The 16,463-nt window shown below is 39.5% G+C and overlaps 1 protein-coding gene across 5 annotated transcripts in view; it reads right to left on the bottom strand.

Moving 5' to 3' along the window:
- tspan4a (tetraspanin 4a) overlaps positions 1 to 16,463 on the bottom strand; it is a 61,796-nt gene that overhangs the window by 39,506 nt on the left and 5,827 nt on the right. The window lies entirely within an intron of this gene.

The following is a 16,463-nucleotide window of genomic DNA, read 5'->3' as shown; positions in this document are numbered from 1 at the left end:
AATAATAATAATAAAGAAAGAAAAGAAAAGAAAACTGTAAAGCTTTGTGCGTCTATGCAATGATAATTCACCACATTCATTACTGATAAGTGATGTTTTATAAACAAATTTCGGGAGGAGCACGCACAGATAATTAACACGGCCAGTTCATCATTAATGATTACACCATTTATCCAAAGAGAAAACTCCTATAAATAATCAAATACATCCTACCTTCGTTATCTCTCAACTTTGAGCATTGACACATCCAGTCGCCACAGTATGTCTGAGATCAAATTGTTCTCTGAGCACAACACCATTGACGACACTGCTCCTCACTTGTCTACAGCCGACGTTCGGTGCACTTAAACTGAGCCCTGGCTGCACTCCGGGGCTGCAGGTCTTCCCGCATTGCCACTGCTCACACCTCCAGATGCAGGGATTCTCCTTCACCTTCACCCTCCAGGCATCAGCCACCTTCACCAGCGTCCTCCTATGCCTCAGCTCTCTCCTGCGCTCCAGCTATGGAGAAATGGACCTTGTCAAGTCTACGCCAAGTGCTCTCAAACGCCGGCATCATCGTTCCTTGCCATCTAAACAAAGTGGAGTTACAAGCCCTCTACACTTTGCTCCAGGCGAGGGCGCCACCTCAAATCACCACTCCTCCGTCCAAAGCTAAGGACAAAACAAACCGGGGCCGCAATGTTCCTTATTCATGGCCCAATCTGACTACCATGCCTTCAAGGATGGATTCCCGATCATCAGGCCACAACAAAAGGCCTTCAGCAAGCCTGGGCTGCGCACCAGATCCAGCAGCAAAAGCTCCTGGAACCATTCCAAGCGTGAGCCTGCCTCTGTAGGCGGTTCAGCTACTCCTCCCCCCCATCTCCCATGCCCACTCATCCTTCTCTCTGTCCTCAGCCATGCCCCTACCCATGCCACCAAACGCCCTCACCCTGGATCCTCCCCGTCTTCAGTAACATTCGGAACCAAATTCTCTCAGGTGCAGATATAGATCTTTTTTCCCTCCTGTCTCCTATTTCGCCTTCGTCCAGCGACTGCCAAATTGACTGCTGCAAATTTTCAGTCACTTTACAAATCACTGCACATATTCAATCCCGTATTCTATCATTTTCTGAATTTGCCATAGCTTTCAGTCATTACACCGAAGTCATCTGTTCCTCTTTTCCACACAGGAGACGTGAGCTCAGCGACTATCTCACAATTTTCACCGAGTTTGCTCTATCATACGGGGGTTCCCATTTCTACACATACCACAAATTATTCTCAGCAAAATGCGCTATCCGAGTGGCCCAGTGGAATCAGTGTCCTAATTGAGGGGCTTTGGACTCTGAATTTCACAAACGGATATTTTTAGGCTGCCGTAACATCACATGTGCAGTATGCCGATCCATCTCACACTCAACCACAATGTGCCCCTTTCTCAACCCATCTATTCCTCCCTGCCCCGAACCCTCTCAGCCCAAGTCCACCAGCTACGTACCACACTTCTCAAACAACCCTTCCCTCCCCAATTCCACCAATTGCTGCTCCCCATCCTTCTCTGGCAGGCAGGTCTGCACCAGCTTCAGTGCCAGCAGATGCGCAAGACAACGCTGCCGATTCATGTATATTTGCCTGCTTGATTTGCCCTGTCCAAAAAAATGCTAATAAAAATGTTAAACAATATTTATTGACTCCTGTAAATGTCTCTCGTTTATCTTCTGAATTGCTTCATCACCCCGACTCTGATTTCTCTAACTATCTACTGTTGGGTCTCTCACATCCAGGTGTCAAAATTCTCCCCTCCCAAAGCTTTATATGCCCCAATCTTCAGTCCGCTCTCACTGAACCCGAAACAGTCGATCTTCTAATCAAGAAAGAAACCGATGCAAATTTCATGATCGGCCCTTTTTCCGTTCCCCCCTTTAACATTTTCCCTGTTAGTCCCATAGGTATAGCTACTAGAATTTTGGGGGGCAAAAAACGCCTTATAATCGATCTCTCTTTCCTGCATAATTCCCCGCTCCCGAGCATTAACAGCCTTATCCCGCTCGAAGAATTTTCTATTCATTACCATGACATCGACCAAGCCATTACTATGATCAAAGACGCAGGCCAAAGTCAACATCACCTCTGCTTTTAAGGTGATGCCCATCCACCCAGATTTTTGGCACTTATTCGGCATCTGCCGGTGCAAAAAATTTTACTTTTCTGTCCGCCTCACATTCGGCTGCAGAAGCAGCCCAAAAATGTTCGACATGTTGTCAGAAGCAATTTGCTGGATCCTCTCCAACAATTATGCCATACCCTACTTAATTCATCTCTTAGACGATTTTTTAATTATATCTCCCCCCGACTCCATCCCAGCAGTGAACCTTATGACAACGCAAAAGGTTTTCGCAGAGCTCGGGATTCCCCTCCCTCAGGAAAAAACTTCAGGGCCAAGCACTTACATCAAATTTTTTGGAATCAACCTAGATTCACAAAAGTTCCAAGCTTCTCTACCCAAGTAAAAAATTGACAGAACGATTCTGGTGGCTTCCACTCTCTTAGCAAATCCGAACTGCTCCAAACTGAGTTGCTATCCGTGCTCTGTCATCTAAATTTCGCGATGCGGATCATTCCACAAGGCCCCCCTTTCGTCTCTCACCTCCTCTCTCTTGCATCCTCCGTTCATGAGCTAGAGGACCAAATATATACAACCAATTCATGCCGAAATGAGCTCAGTTTGTGGATATCCTTCCTTAAACAATGGAAAGGATTATCTTTCTTTTACACCGATTTGGTTTCTTCTCCCATCAACATCCAATTATTTACTGATGCCGCCCTCTCCATCGGTTGAGGAAGATTTTACCAAAACCGCTGGTTCGCTTCTACATGGCCCTCCCAGCTGTTAGATTTACCCCAGTCACTAATATCCTCAGCCCTTTTCGAACTATATCCTATAGTCGTGGCAGCCTTTCTGTGGGGAAAAGAGTGGTCCTCCACCAGCATCGTTATTCACTGCGATAACGAGGCTACCATGCACTGCATTAATAACGAAGCTTCCCTCAATTCCATTCTTCAAGCCATTTCCCCCAGAACCCTGCAGTCTTATTTAACAGCATGGAAATGCTTTAATGCATTCCATTCCACCTATGACCTGCCGTTCCCCAATTTTCCCTGCTCTTTATCACTTCATTTATATCGCACCTCAATATTAATAAAAACATCCAAGTCAGCTCCATTAAAAGCAATCTAAGCGGAATTAAATTTTTTCATAAACTCACATACGGGTCACCCTCACCTCAAATTGCCAATTCACAGACCTCCGTTCTCATCAAAGGCATTCAAAAAGCCCATCCCACGCCCCCAGACACCAGGCAGCCCATAACCTTAAAAATCTTGACTAAATGCATTTCCACACTCCGCAGAGGTTACCATTCCATCCACACCGCTTGTACGCTAGATGCTATGTTTATCCTAGCCTTCTTCTGCTTTCTCAGATGCTCTGAGCTCAATACCACTTCCAGCTTTAAACCGAAAAATCCACCCCACCATTTCCGATCTAGCAGTCCTGGGCGACGAATCTGTCATTTCTCATAAAGCAAAGTAAGACAGACCAGACAATGAAAGGCCACTTTATTTATATTTTCAACCTACAATCACCTATACTCCCATACCAAACTCTCCTAGCCTTCCTTCAGCTCAAGAAATCACAATCCAAATCCCTTTCCGACCCTCTTTTTACATATGACTCTAACCGCCCCGTCTCCCGTTTTTGGTTCCCAAAACACCACAAATCTGTTCTACTTCTTTTCGGCATCCCAGCTGAGTATTTCTCCAGCCATTCATTCAGAATAGGTGCAGCCACCACAGCGGCTCAAAACGGCCTTTCCCAACAGCAGATCCAAGCACTCGGTCGCTGGTCATCAGAAGCCTTTAAAGCTACATCTGATCGGACCACTTACATATCAAGGAAGCCCACCAAACCCTTATCAGTAACCAGTTTTTCCCCTAGTCATCCCCGTTCATCTCCATTTTTTACATTCCAACAGCACCCCGCTCCTGCAGGAGTTTTTTAGTTTGCCCCTTAGCCTCAAGTAATGATTGCTCCAGCAAATATTTCCCTACTGCTCCCGCAGGAGCTTTTTTTCTGTATTTCCTCACTGCCGCAGCAGTGTCTGCTCCCGCAGGAGCCTTTTCTGTATTTCCCTACTGCCACAGCAGTAGCCGCTCCCGCAGGAGCTTTTTCTGTATTTTCCTACTGCTGCAGCAGGAGCCGTTTTCCTACTGCCTCAGCAGTCCGCTCCCACTGGAGCCTTTTCTGTATTTCTCTACTGCCGCAGCAGTGTCTACTCCCGCAGGAGCATTTTCTGTATTTCCTCACTGCCACAGCAGTGTCCGCTCCAGCAGGAGCATTTTTTGCATTTCTCTACTGCCACAGCAGTGTCAGCTTCCGCAGGAGCCTTTCTGTTTTCCCCTACTGCTGCAGAGCCTTTTTTCAGTATTTCCCTACTGCCGCAACAGTAGCCGCTCCTGCAGAAGCCTTTTTTGTCTTTCCCTACTGCTGCAGCAGTCTGCTCCCGCAGGAGCCTTTTCTATCTTCTCTACTGCTGCAATAGTCGCATCTCCAGCAGGAGCCGTTATCCCTCTCTTTCAAGTAAACACTTCCACGGAAGTCAAATTCTCTTCCTAGATTCTGCCGCAACAATCGTATACCAAAAGATGTTCAGCACCCCTCTAACATTAAGCCTGGCTTTTTGAAGGGGGTCGTAAATGCGCGTATCTGGCTGCTGTCCTGTTCTAATTGCTTTTTGGGGAGTGCTTTGGGCCGGGCCGGACACCAAGCTCGAACCCCTCTCCCCAAATGGGGGGGGGGGTGCCCCGGGCTCGGGAATCTTGCCGGGCTCGGAGCTCTCTTCCTGGCCAGCAGACCAAATATGCATAACCTTTATTTAATTATAAGTACGTGTGAACTCATGAAGTGATGTTTTATAAACAAATTTCGGGAGGAGCACGCACAGATAATTACAGTTTTTTTCAATTGCTTACACACTAAAATTAAAACTTTCCCACAATTAGCAAAACCTTACACCCTTACACACTGGCCTAGATTTGCACAACTGTAAGCACATTGTCTGCTTCACACTTTTTGCAAACATTACACACAGTGATTTGCAAAACACTAAACACACTTGTATGCATTTGACACAGAAATTTATCATGATGTAATTTCCTTGCAATTTCAAAGCAAAGCCTTTCATCCATGAACCAATTGGTTAAACACAGCCACCAGGTGTGCACACACACTGCTGCTTAATTGTAGACACACCAATCAGGTTTAAGCACAATAAGAGTTAAGTTTCTCACCTGATGTCACCTGATGAAGTTTTCGTTCTTTGCTTAGTTGGGGTCTGAAAGACTATTCATTAATATCATTAATTTGAATTTGGATGAGAATGAAACTTTAGTTAGTTTAGTTTATTTATTTATAAAACACATTTAAAAACAACAGGAGTTGCAACCAAAGTGCTGTACAACAAATATAAAACAAAGTAAAAACATACCCAATCAAAACAGACAAAGGGACTAATAAAATTTTACACACTCAAACAGAATTAAAACATACAGAATAAAAATGGGTTTTTAAAGAGGATTTAAAGGGGTCATATGATGCGATTTCAATTCTTCCTTTCTCTTTGGAGTGTTACAAGCCCTTGGTGCATAAAGAAGATCTGTAAAGTTGCAAAGACTAAAAGTTAAGAGTCAACCACACCCTCCTAAAATGGCTCATTCTAACACACCCCCACATCTACTTCACTAGTGGGAAGATTTGCATAATGCCGCCCAAATGTTCACGCAAAGAAAGGAGGCGTAACTTTAATTCTCTCTGTTGCCGCCACTGCCATGTTTTGGAAACTGTGTATTTTAACACTGTTCCAAAACAGTCCAACCCAAATATTAAAATGTGTGCTGCACATTTTATGGAGGATGAGGACTGTTTCCTGAACCAGTAGCCTACAATGCATCTGTTGCACAACGGCTGTTTCTATAAAGTTCGTATTCCTATCCGGAATGCGGAATCCCTAACAATTTTCAAACGACAGCTGAAAACTCATCTCTTCGTAAACTACTTGATTTCATCATCATAAAAAAAAAAAAATAAAAAAAAAAAAATATGTCTTTCTCTTTATTTATTCCTTCTCTTTCTAGCTTGTATTTATTTGAACAATGTCTAAAACTTGGTATTACAACCACTTCCTGTGTCTGTTTGCCTCTTTAAGAAGAATCACTTTATGTATCCCCCAATTGTAAGTCGCTTTGGATAAAAGCGTCTGCAAAATGACTAAATCTAATGTAACATTAAATAAAGGGTTCGTTCATGATCCGGACATCACTAAATGAGACAAAACCAATAAAACCCATTACAAATCAGGCATTTGTTGCATCCAGTGGGGACATAATTACTGATTGTTAAAGTTGGGAAGTTCAAACTTTGCAAGGACAGTCTGGCGCTTCTGACTCACAGCCTGTAAGTCCGTTTTTTTATATTTAAATAATTTGCCAATGATGATTTAAACTTGAGTTTTGAGCAGTGTAGAGTAGGCTTGTTGTTTGTTGTTTCTCAGATCACAAATGCAGACAATGGTTTTATGTTTACACAGCACAATATGCAACACAATGCGTAAAAAGACAATATAAGTCATTATAATCAGTAATTATGTCCCCACTGGATGCAACAACTGCCTCATTTGTAATGGGTTTTATTGGTTTTGTCTCATCTAGTGATGTCCAGATCACGAACGAACCCTTTATTTAACCGGTCGAACCAGTTCACCAAATCGAACTGAGTCGTTTGAAACGGTTCACGTCTCCAGTACGCACTAATCCACAAATAACTTAAGTTATTCGGTTTATAAATGTGCCTTTCACTCCCTCTGACGCGAAATATCCCGAGTTATTCAGTTACTCCTAACAGTACATTGACTGAACTGCTAAAAGAGAACTGATGATGGGATGTGCACGAGCAGAGCAGCTGGAAGACGGCATAGTATGTTAAGGGGCGTAACATTTCCGTCACACACTTGAGGCATTCGACAAATCACAACACACTGGATAGCTGGCCAATCAGAGCACACCTCGCATTTCAGAACAATGAGCTTTGTAAAAATCAATGAGTTTCAGAAGGCGGGGCATAGAGGAGAAAGAATAGTGTACATTATATGGAAAATAATGTTTTTTTAAACTTAAACCACATAAACATTTCATTACACCAAATACACAAAATAATGTACTTTTTAGCAGCATCATATGACCCCTTTAAACAAAGAAATAGAAGGGGAAGATCTTATATGGAGGGGAAGACTGTTCCAGAGCCTAGGAGCTGCCACAGCAAAAGCCCAGTCGCCTTAATTTTAAAATGTGAACGAGGGACAGAGAGGAGAAATCGGCTCGATGACCGAAAAGATCTAGAGGTGGAATGCAGAATGAGAAGATTACAAATAGACTGGGGAGCACAACCATGTAGAGCTTTAAAAACAAAGAGCAAAATCTTAAAATCAACACAGAACTTTAACTGAACTGATCTTCTATAGCACTGCTTTATAGCTTAATTTAACACTTTTAAAAATGATGACCTTCACACTGTTGGTTCAGTTCAGATTAATGAATTGATCTGAATGATGACTCTACTGTCTTCAGTTGGTTCACTGCTGAATGTGAATTTGTCTCATACTTGTTAAAGTTTGCATCACCAATTCTGTGTTTTTCCTGTCTATTTCTGTGAAGCTTAGACAATTGTATAAATTGCTGTAGAAATAAACGTGACTTGACCTGTTATGATGCTTACATTGCAAATATGTTAACATAATCATTGTTCATGTATATATGTGTACATTACACTGTAACCAGTACATCTGAATGTTGGAGGGACACTTTACCATTTAGCTGAACTTTAGACATGAACTTTAGACAGACTTATGAACAGATTTTGTTTTGAGCTGCAGTAAACTCAACAATACTCTACAACTAGCTCGCAAAGGACAGAAAAGATGATGCTATGAGTGTTTAAAATGCGTGCGATTGGAGTGGTTTCATTTGCCTGCATAATATTGTCACAAAATTCTGAATAAATATTTTCACGTCAGATTTGGACGTTTGTTTCTGATCATGCTCGTATATCAGTGGCTACGTTTACATGCACCCAAATAATCCATTTGAAGGCTCAATCGGATTGAAAAATGTTCATATAAACATCTTAATCGATCCGATTGACCTCGATTGGAATGAAATTTCGATCGGATTGAAGGGGGTGGTTTATTCCTCTTCTAATACGATTGAGAGTGCATGTAAACGCTCGATCGGATTGAACCACGAAACTGAAAGAACTGCGCATGTGCAATGACACAGAAATAATGTAATGACGTATGACGCACGAAAGAGCGGCTCTTCCTTTTGAATAAAGTGTTGTATAAATGCTTGTCCTGTCATTATAAAACTCTCCTTTCACTCGGCAACTGTGAAGTGGAGCAGGACGACCTTGTTTTGGATACTCATCCACAGGCGACCCGGTTTGGGTGCGGGGAGGGGCACAGCACAGCGGCTTATATGTATATTTATCCATAAATGGGTAAATATTAATTCTGATGTTAAAAACAAATAAATAAACCATGTAGGAGAGTGGTTATTATGTGCAAACAGTGAGAAACTCGATATTATCTATATGTCACGTTCATGTTTCACTTTCACTTTCACTATTTGAGCAGTGTGCGCATGTCAAAAAAAATCTATTCCGATTTGATGCTTGTGACATATAAACGTGCACATCAATCCGATCACTTTATTTAGCGTTCATGTAAACACTACAATCAGATTCATCAATCGTAATGAATTCAGTCCGATTGAACCAAAAAGTGTGCATGTAAACGTAGCCAGTGATTATAATGTAAACGGAAATGTCACATTTGAGCTGTCATAGCTGAAGTCCTGAACAATAATAATGTGTCAAAATCATTCATTCATCTAGAGGATATAGACAGGGATCTTCTCTTTCCCCTCTGCTTTTCATATTAGCCATCAAACCATTTCCAGTTGGGTTAAAAGTCACAGAGATATTAAATGCATAACAGTTACGGGTACAGAACAGCATCCAATAGTCTTGTTTAGAGAGGATGTTTTATTCCTGCTTTACCTTCAAATTGAACATTTCAGGATATTGGATTAATAACACAAACGGAGGACTGTATCTGAGTGAGGATCGTCTTTAGTCCAGTCCTGCTCAGTAAGTGTGCATGGATGCATCAGAAATATCACTGCACAAAATACTGTTACAATTATAACTTGAAGAATACTTCATACTGAAAATGTTTATATTATCTGATTTTCTATTAATGCAGTAAGGTCATGACAGCATCTGTGTTCTCCGGTTCACATTCACAGGTTTGCACAATGTGATTCTTTTCATGTGATCCAACAAAACAAAAGAAACCATAATGCCTTCACCCCAAAGAATCATCTGTCATGGTACCGAATGATGAAGAATAAGAGAAAACTAGTGATATTCCAGTGGAAATGACTGCAGGCTAATTATTCATAATTCAGGATAAAAATCAGGGCTTGAATGATCTGTAGATTATAAAACTGCCACAGCACAAATGCTTCAGTTTACTTGCACTCACATGAGCGACTGGGAAATACTTGAATGAAAAATAGTTGCCATGGCGATACTGACAGCGGCCTTATTAATAAGAGAAATGTAAGATGCTGTATTTTTTAGGCCATACAACAGCCATTATCACTATATTTAGATTGCAGGATGAGCCTCCACTGTCTCAGTGCTGTGCTTTTGTTCCTCTTTTGTATTTTTCCTTTTTCCTTCACTCTCATTTTTCTGACACGTTAAACGCATTGGTGCCTCATGGATTGACTTTCATATTTTCTAAGATTTATTATCGAGCCTTTCAATGGTCGACTGTGCTGTAACATCATCAGAGTTCAAGCAGTTAATCATTTCTCTCAGTATTTAGATTTCTCCATTTTTTCATCTACTAAAGTTCATTAGAGCAATTTGATGAGATAATATACTGTACTCCAACGATAACATGAACTCTTTCTAACTTTAACGTTACACCCTTAGCATTTGTGCCGTTGCGGAAACACAGCGCATTACATAGACGGTAGTTTCAGTGTTTGAGGGGAAAAAAGTCAAGGGGTGATGAAAAAGTGAAAAAGAGAGTTTTATTTTTACCTTTATAGTCTAAAAAGTCCATTCAGGGAATTAAAAAAACAAAACAAAACAGGGCAATATATAAAATGAGAATACACACTATAGGTGTTATGAAAACAGGTCACATGCTGTGTTCATCCAATCAATGACTCTGACAGCACAAATGTGCAAATAAAGACATTAACCCAGGGTTAATGGCACACTATGTAATTTTTGCCCACTGGAGGGCGCATATTCAAAGAAACAAAGACCAGGTAGCATAGTTTGATGCTGAGTGTGGAATCATGGGAGTTGTGGTCTTCTTCCCCACAGTGGATGCAATCCGAAGGTACCCGGGCAGAAATCATGTTCATGGATGAGCTAATGATTTATTGACGTAGCAGAATGAAGCAGGGTGAGACTGAAAGCCACCGAAGTGAAACGAGGCTGAACGAGCTCGACACTTGGCTCGAAAGCAGCGGAGCTTTTATTATGCCACAGTCGACCGCTTCCACTCCTTCCGGTCGTGCGGATGTGGGGGAAAGCAGCGCTGTTTTATCATACTGGATACATTTGAAAGTTCTGTTATAACGATATTCTGTGCGGTCGTCACCTGTCTATTAAAACGCACAACATATTAAAGCGTCTTTGGTGTTTCCATGCTTTCTACAAAAAAAACCCTGAAATCGACACGTTACGACTTAATAGTCAAAATACACAATTACACTATGGACACGGTCCGTGTTACTAGTTAAAATTGCTTATTTCTCTGGATTTAAACATTCTTCAAAACATTTGGCATAATGTAAGTACACAAGTCAGCAAAATATATAACACTGTTCTAGTGGTTTTTGGATATTTTAATAGAAAAATCATACATATTGTGCCATTAAGAATCTAGTGTGTTAAACATCTGGGACCGGCTGCATAAACTGTTTAGACTAGTCTTAAAAACTCTCTTCAAGGCTGGTCATAACTTGTTATACATCCATTGTCTACTGATAGTTGGTCAGACTAGTTTTTAAAAACAGCTTTAACATTGTGGCTATGTAAAGCCAGCATACACTGTACAGTTTCTCTCACTGTACGAATAAATCGCATCCGATGTCAAGCCAGAGCTCAGGATTGATGTGCTCACTCTGTGTCGAGATAATCTTGACTGCTTAATCTATACAGGCCAAACAAACATGTTAGGGTTAGGGACATGTCAGAGATTCATCCAGCCATCTGACCGCCGCTCGTTGCCGCCTCATCACTGCTGAAATTATGCCTGACTCAAGAAAGAGTCCTACAAAATCAGATGGAAATCCCACAGTGTATGTTTATGTAGCTAACCCCAGATTAGGAATACACATTTGTTAACCCCAGGTAAAGTATGAGCAGTGTGAAACTTTTAGAAGGACGCAGGGTTAACTAGTTCAAATGTGAAAAGCCCTTAATTGCTCACAGACAGTAGGTGATTAAGGTCAGTTACAATCACTTAAAGATGACAATAACCTTTCTACAGACTTTAAAAACACCAGGGTTAGTTGCATAAACTATGTTAGGCCTCTGTGTTAAGACTTAAGAACTAGTCTGACCAGCTAGCAGTTAGCCAAGAGTTAATCAGTCTTAATTTTCATTTCCAAATTTGACTAATCTGTTTTTATGTAACTGAATAAAAAAAAAAAAATAAATAAATAAATTAAATAAATAAATAAATAAATAAAAAAAGTTATGACCAGTATTACAGAGAAATAAAAATGACTAAGTATAGGACTATTCTAAGCATTTTATGCAACCGGCCCCAGAAGACAGTGCTGCAGGGACACAGACAGATTGAAAACCCCACACAAAAACCAGTAGATGACTGGAGAAACACAGAAAGATCTGTCAGATCTATGTCCACGAGGATGAGATGATCTGATACTCACTGCCACCCTTACGTTACTTCTTTTTAACTAAAAAATAGGAAAGTATACTTTCAGTCTACTTTTTATGTACTTCTCAGAAATATACTAAAAATTAAATTTAAGTATACTTGATTTATACTTAGAAAAAGTCTACATTTATTTGAGCTATAGCCTACTTGTGTTCCGAGAATGTTTTCATTGTTATACAGTAGAGGGCGCTAGTACACATCTTCTGCACAGAATTTCCAAAACACGGAAACAGCGAAGAAGAAACCGAAAAACAACAGCTGCTTTCACACGTTATCTAACATGATCATCAGACACAAAACAGCATCAAAATTGTGTAACGTTGACCAATGAAGAGGTAATAATAATTGTCAAGCTTTTGGACTCCATCTACATTTTGATTATCATTCTGAATCCAATTCATAGTCTTTCTTTTTCAGCTTTCTGTTTAAAATGTTGTTTATTTATATCTTTATTTTTTATTTATGAAACTTACCCACATTCAAATCTTTATAAAAAAGAATGCCTAAAGCTAAAATAAAATATTTTTGTTTACATGTTTTTTGTACTTTCTTTTGATGTTTTGTATGTTCAGATATTCATACAACAAAATATATACATATTAAAACCTAAATAGGGACATAGTAGTATACTTAAAGTATGATGTAAAGTTCACTTAAAGAACTTACGTGTGCACTTGCAGTATAAAACTACTAAACTATTAGTTTGCTGAGACTATACTTCAAAGTGTACTAAAAATGCTACAAGTATTTAATTATTAAACTATCAGTATACCTGTAAGTTCACTTTTAGTATAGTTGCAGTACAAACTACAAACATAGATGTAAACTAGTTGTGTACTCAAAGTTTGCTACTGTTATACTTAAAGTATACTTAAAAGTATACTTTTATATACTAGAAAGTGGGCCAATTTAGTTCCAAGGAGTATTGAAATAGTACACTTACAAGTATACTACATTAAGTATACTTAAAAATATACTTGAACTTTACTTTATAAACTTAATAAAATAATAAAATAAACTTATAGTATACTTCTTTTTGGTAAGTGCATTTCTGATTCTGAACCCCATTTCTGCTCATCATTTCCATAAGACCTGGTCAGTTTTAGTTTTTGAATCTTTTTATGTTCATAACAAATATTTACACATTTTAAGAAATTTGCTGGAAATAAAAGTGGTTGAAGTGGGATGATGTTTGTTTTATTTGTCTTTTTTCAACCCTTTTTCAACTTCAAGGTCACACAGCTCCAGCCAAATATAAATATGACGCATGTCTCTGCGGTTAGATGTGCTGTATTTGGTGTTATTTTTAAACAGAACTAGCCAGTGTTCTTTCATTAGAAACACCAGAATATTTTTACCCTGCTAACGTTTGTGTAGTGACATTAAATTTGTCCTGTTTACTATATGATTTTGACACTAGTTGCTCTTTATATCACATTTACCTTAACTAAGGGTGTTGACGGACATGGTTTTAGACAATGAGGTATAATTACACAGAGTGGACAAAATGACTGCTTATTCTTGAGTGGAAGTGTTTCAGAAACTGCTTTTAGAGGTAAACAAGCCATGCCTTGCAGGAGTTTAGATTGGACTACACAACCAGAGTTAACCTTAAGTGTGTTGTTTGTGTTTGTGTGAATGTGTTGTTGTGTGCTGTGTGTGTGTAAGTGTGTTTAGCGAGTGTGTGTGTGTGTGTGTGTGTGTTGTTTGTGTTCGTGTGAATGTGTTGTTGTGTGCTGTTTGTGTTTTTCGTGTGTGTGTGTATAAGTGTGTTTGGTGAGTGATTGAGTTTGTGTATTTTTTTTGAGTGTGTTTAGTGAGTGTTTGTGTGTGCGTGTGTGTGTGTGTGGTTAATGTGTGTGTGCGTGTGTTTGTGTGTGGTTAGTGTGTTTGAGTGTGTTTAGTGAGTGTGTTTGTGTGTGTGTAATTGTGTTTAGTGAGTGAGTGAGTGTGTGTGTGTGTGTGTGTGTGTGTGTGTAATTGTGTTTAATGAGTGTGTGTGTGTGTGTGTGTGTGTGTGTGTGTGTAATTGTGTTTAGTGAGTGAGTGAGTGAGTGAGTGTGTGTGTGTGTGTGTGTGTGTGTGTGTGTGTGTGTGTGTGTGTGTGTGTGTGTGTGTGTGTGTGTTTAGTGAGTGAGTGAGTGAGTGTGTGTGTGTGTGTGTGTGTAATTGTGTTTAGTGAGTGAGTGTGTGTGTGTGTGTGTGTGTAATTGTGTTTAGTGAGTGAGTGAGTGTGTGTGTGTGTGTGTGTGTGTGTGTGTGTGTGTAATTGTGCCTAAAATCAAAGACAGCCTTATTTCCACCTGTTCCTCAACTCAACACCCCAACCACAACAACATAAAAAAAAAAAAACAACAACAAAAAAAAATTACAGCATCAAAAAAAAAAAAAACATACTTATTTTCACCTGCCATTAAATGGATTTGGGTGATCTGATCACATGATCAGGAGATTTCAACCGTAATCTGTTAGGAATGGCCGATATATTGAATATTATCAATATAAACACAATATTTTTGCTGATGATATAAAATTAGGGAATATTGTGTATATTGCGATAATGTTAAATGTTTTCCTTATAAAGACCATTTCACTCACATCTCACAGGCTGATGGCTGATAGACGCTGATTTTAATCTTCTGTTTAAAAATTTTGTGAAGATCTTCAAGGGTTTCTATTTACCACATGTGCTGAAGTGAGTGACAGATTCACTGATTGCAAAGGCAGCTAGCAACACTGCAAAGTTTCTTGATTGACAGCTCTAATTAAATGCAGAAATGAATCTAAAAAATACAGTTATTGATAATAATAACCATGGTAATGGAAGGGAATCTTATACTGTATTTCAAAACAAATCTGTGCATTAAGTCCTGTAAATGCAAATTAATAGACCAACCATCTATGTCATGTTTCTTTGTTCTTCAGAGAACTTAATTTGTCACTGCAACAACAACCATGTATGAAGATTTTTGTGTAATTTTAATATTTTATTATTTAATGTTTTTACTTGGGGCAAATTCAAGTTAATACTATTTTTAATGTTCCTTTGGTACACATCTAGAAAAAAGCAGTAAGTAGTCATTATGCCCAGATCACTAGTGTGATATAACTAGTGTTGATTTTGCAGTGAACAATGTGTTTGCACTTTGTAACAATAACTTTCCTATCCAAATGTTTTTCATAGGTAGGTAGCAAAAAAAAAGGAAGAAAAAAAATCGAGAACAAATGGAAAAATTGTGTTATATAAATTGAATATGGTAAAAAAATTGAAATGTGCTATTCCTCACAACACATTACAGTTAGTGTGAACAAAATAAGAATTCAGGTTGTCCAACACAGATCAGCTGTTCCAAACAGCAAAGACGCTTCAGAGCACAGACCACGTCCAGAGATGCAGTCAGCAGAGAGGAAAATACACCAGCTCACCTGACATACGCTATTACTGTTCTATTCACGTATAGACACACTGTCACACACACAAACACATTCTCACACACACACATTCTCTCTCACACACACACACTCTCACATAAAAACACAGTTGTAGCAGAAGCAGTGTGAGCAGAGCTGATATCGCTATGCTTCACGTTTACTGACATTCTTCTTATGCAGGAAGGGTTATTATTTCTGAAATATATATTCAACAGCACTGTGTGATACCAGTGAGAAAATGACAGTGGCAGCAAACAACAAAGACAACTGATTCTAAATGCCATAATTAAAAAAAAAAAAAAAAAAAAAAAAAAAAAACATAAGAGTATGAACATATTGTAGAGCCTTGGAGATCCATTCCAACCCAGATCAAACACACCTGAAGTGTTCCTGAGGGTCTCTATTAGCTGGTTCAGGTGTGATAAATCAGGGTTGGCCCTGAATTTTGCAGGAAGTCAGATCTCCAGAACAGGACTGGACAGCCCTGATGTACCTCAAAAGATCTGCACCAAGGGAAACACACTTGAGTTTGATTCAGTCGAACCAAACAAGACAGGTGTGAACACACCCTCAAATTTAAATACATTCAGAACCTGATGATACAGTGGATTTTATTTCTCAATGTATTTTGTGTGTGGGTGTGTGTGTTTTTTTTTTGTTTTGCTTTATTATGATAGTACTGTTATTAGACATGAAGTGAAGTGGGAGAGAGAGGAGGGGGTGTGATCAGGACCCGAAGCGTAACAGTGCTATATGTCAGCATGCTGTCCACGAGGCTAGAATGGATGTTGTAAAATTTTCTTTGTCTTAACAGTGAAAAGATTGAGATCATGCTCATTGGCTCACCCCATCAATAGCGTAAAGCGGGGTTGGTTACTTTAACTGTCGATGGTTCTATCATGGAGTATCGGACAAAACTAAAAAATCTGGGGGTGATCTAAC

The sequence above is a fragment of the Cyprinus carpio genome, chromosome B18 (assembly GCF_018340385.1).
Source record: "Cyprinus carpio isolate SPL01 chromosome B18, ASM1834038v1, whole genome shotgun sequence".
Taxonomy (NCBI): Eukaryota; Metazoa; Chordata; class Actinopteri; order Cypriniformes; family Cyprinidae; genus Cyprinus; species Cyprinus carpio.
Note: the sequence above shows the minus strand (reverse complement) of the source record. Positions and strands in the feature narration are given on the sequence as shown.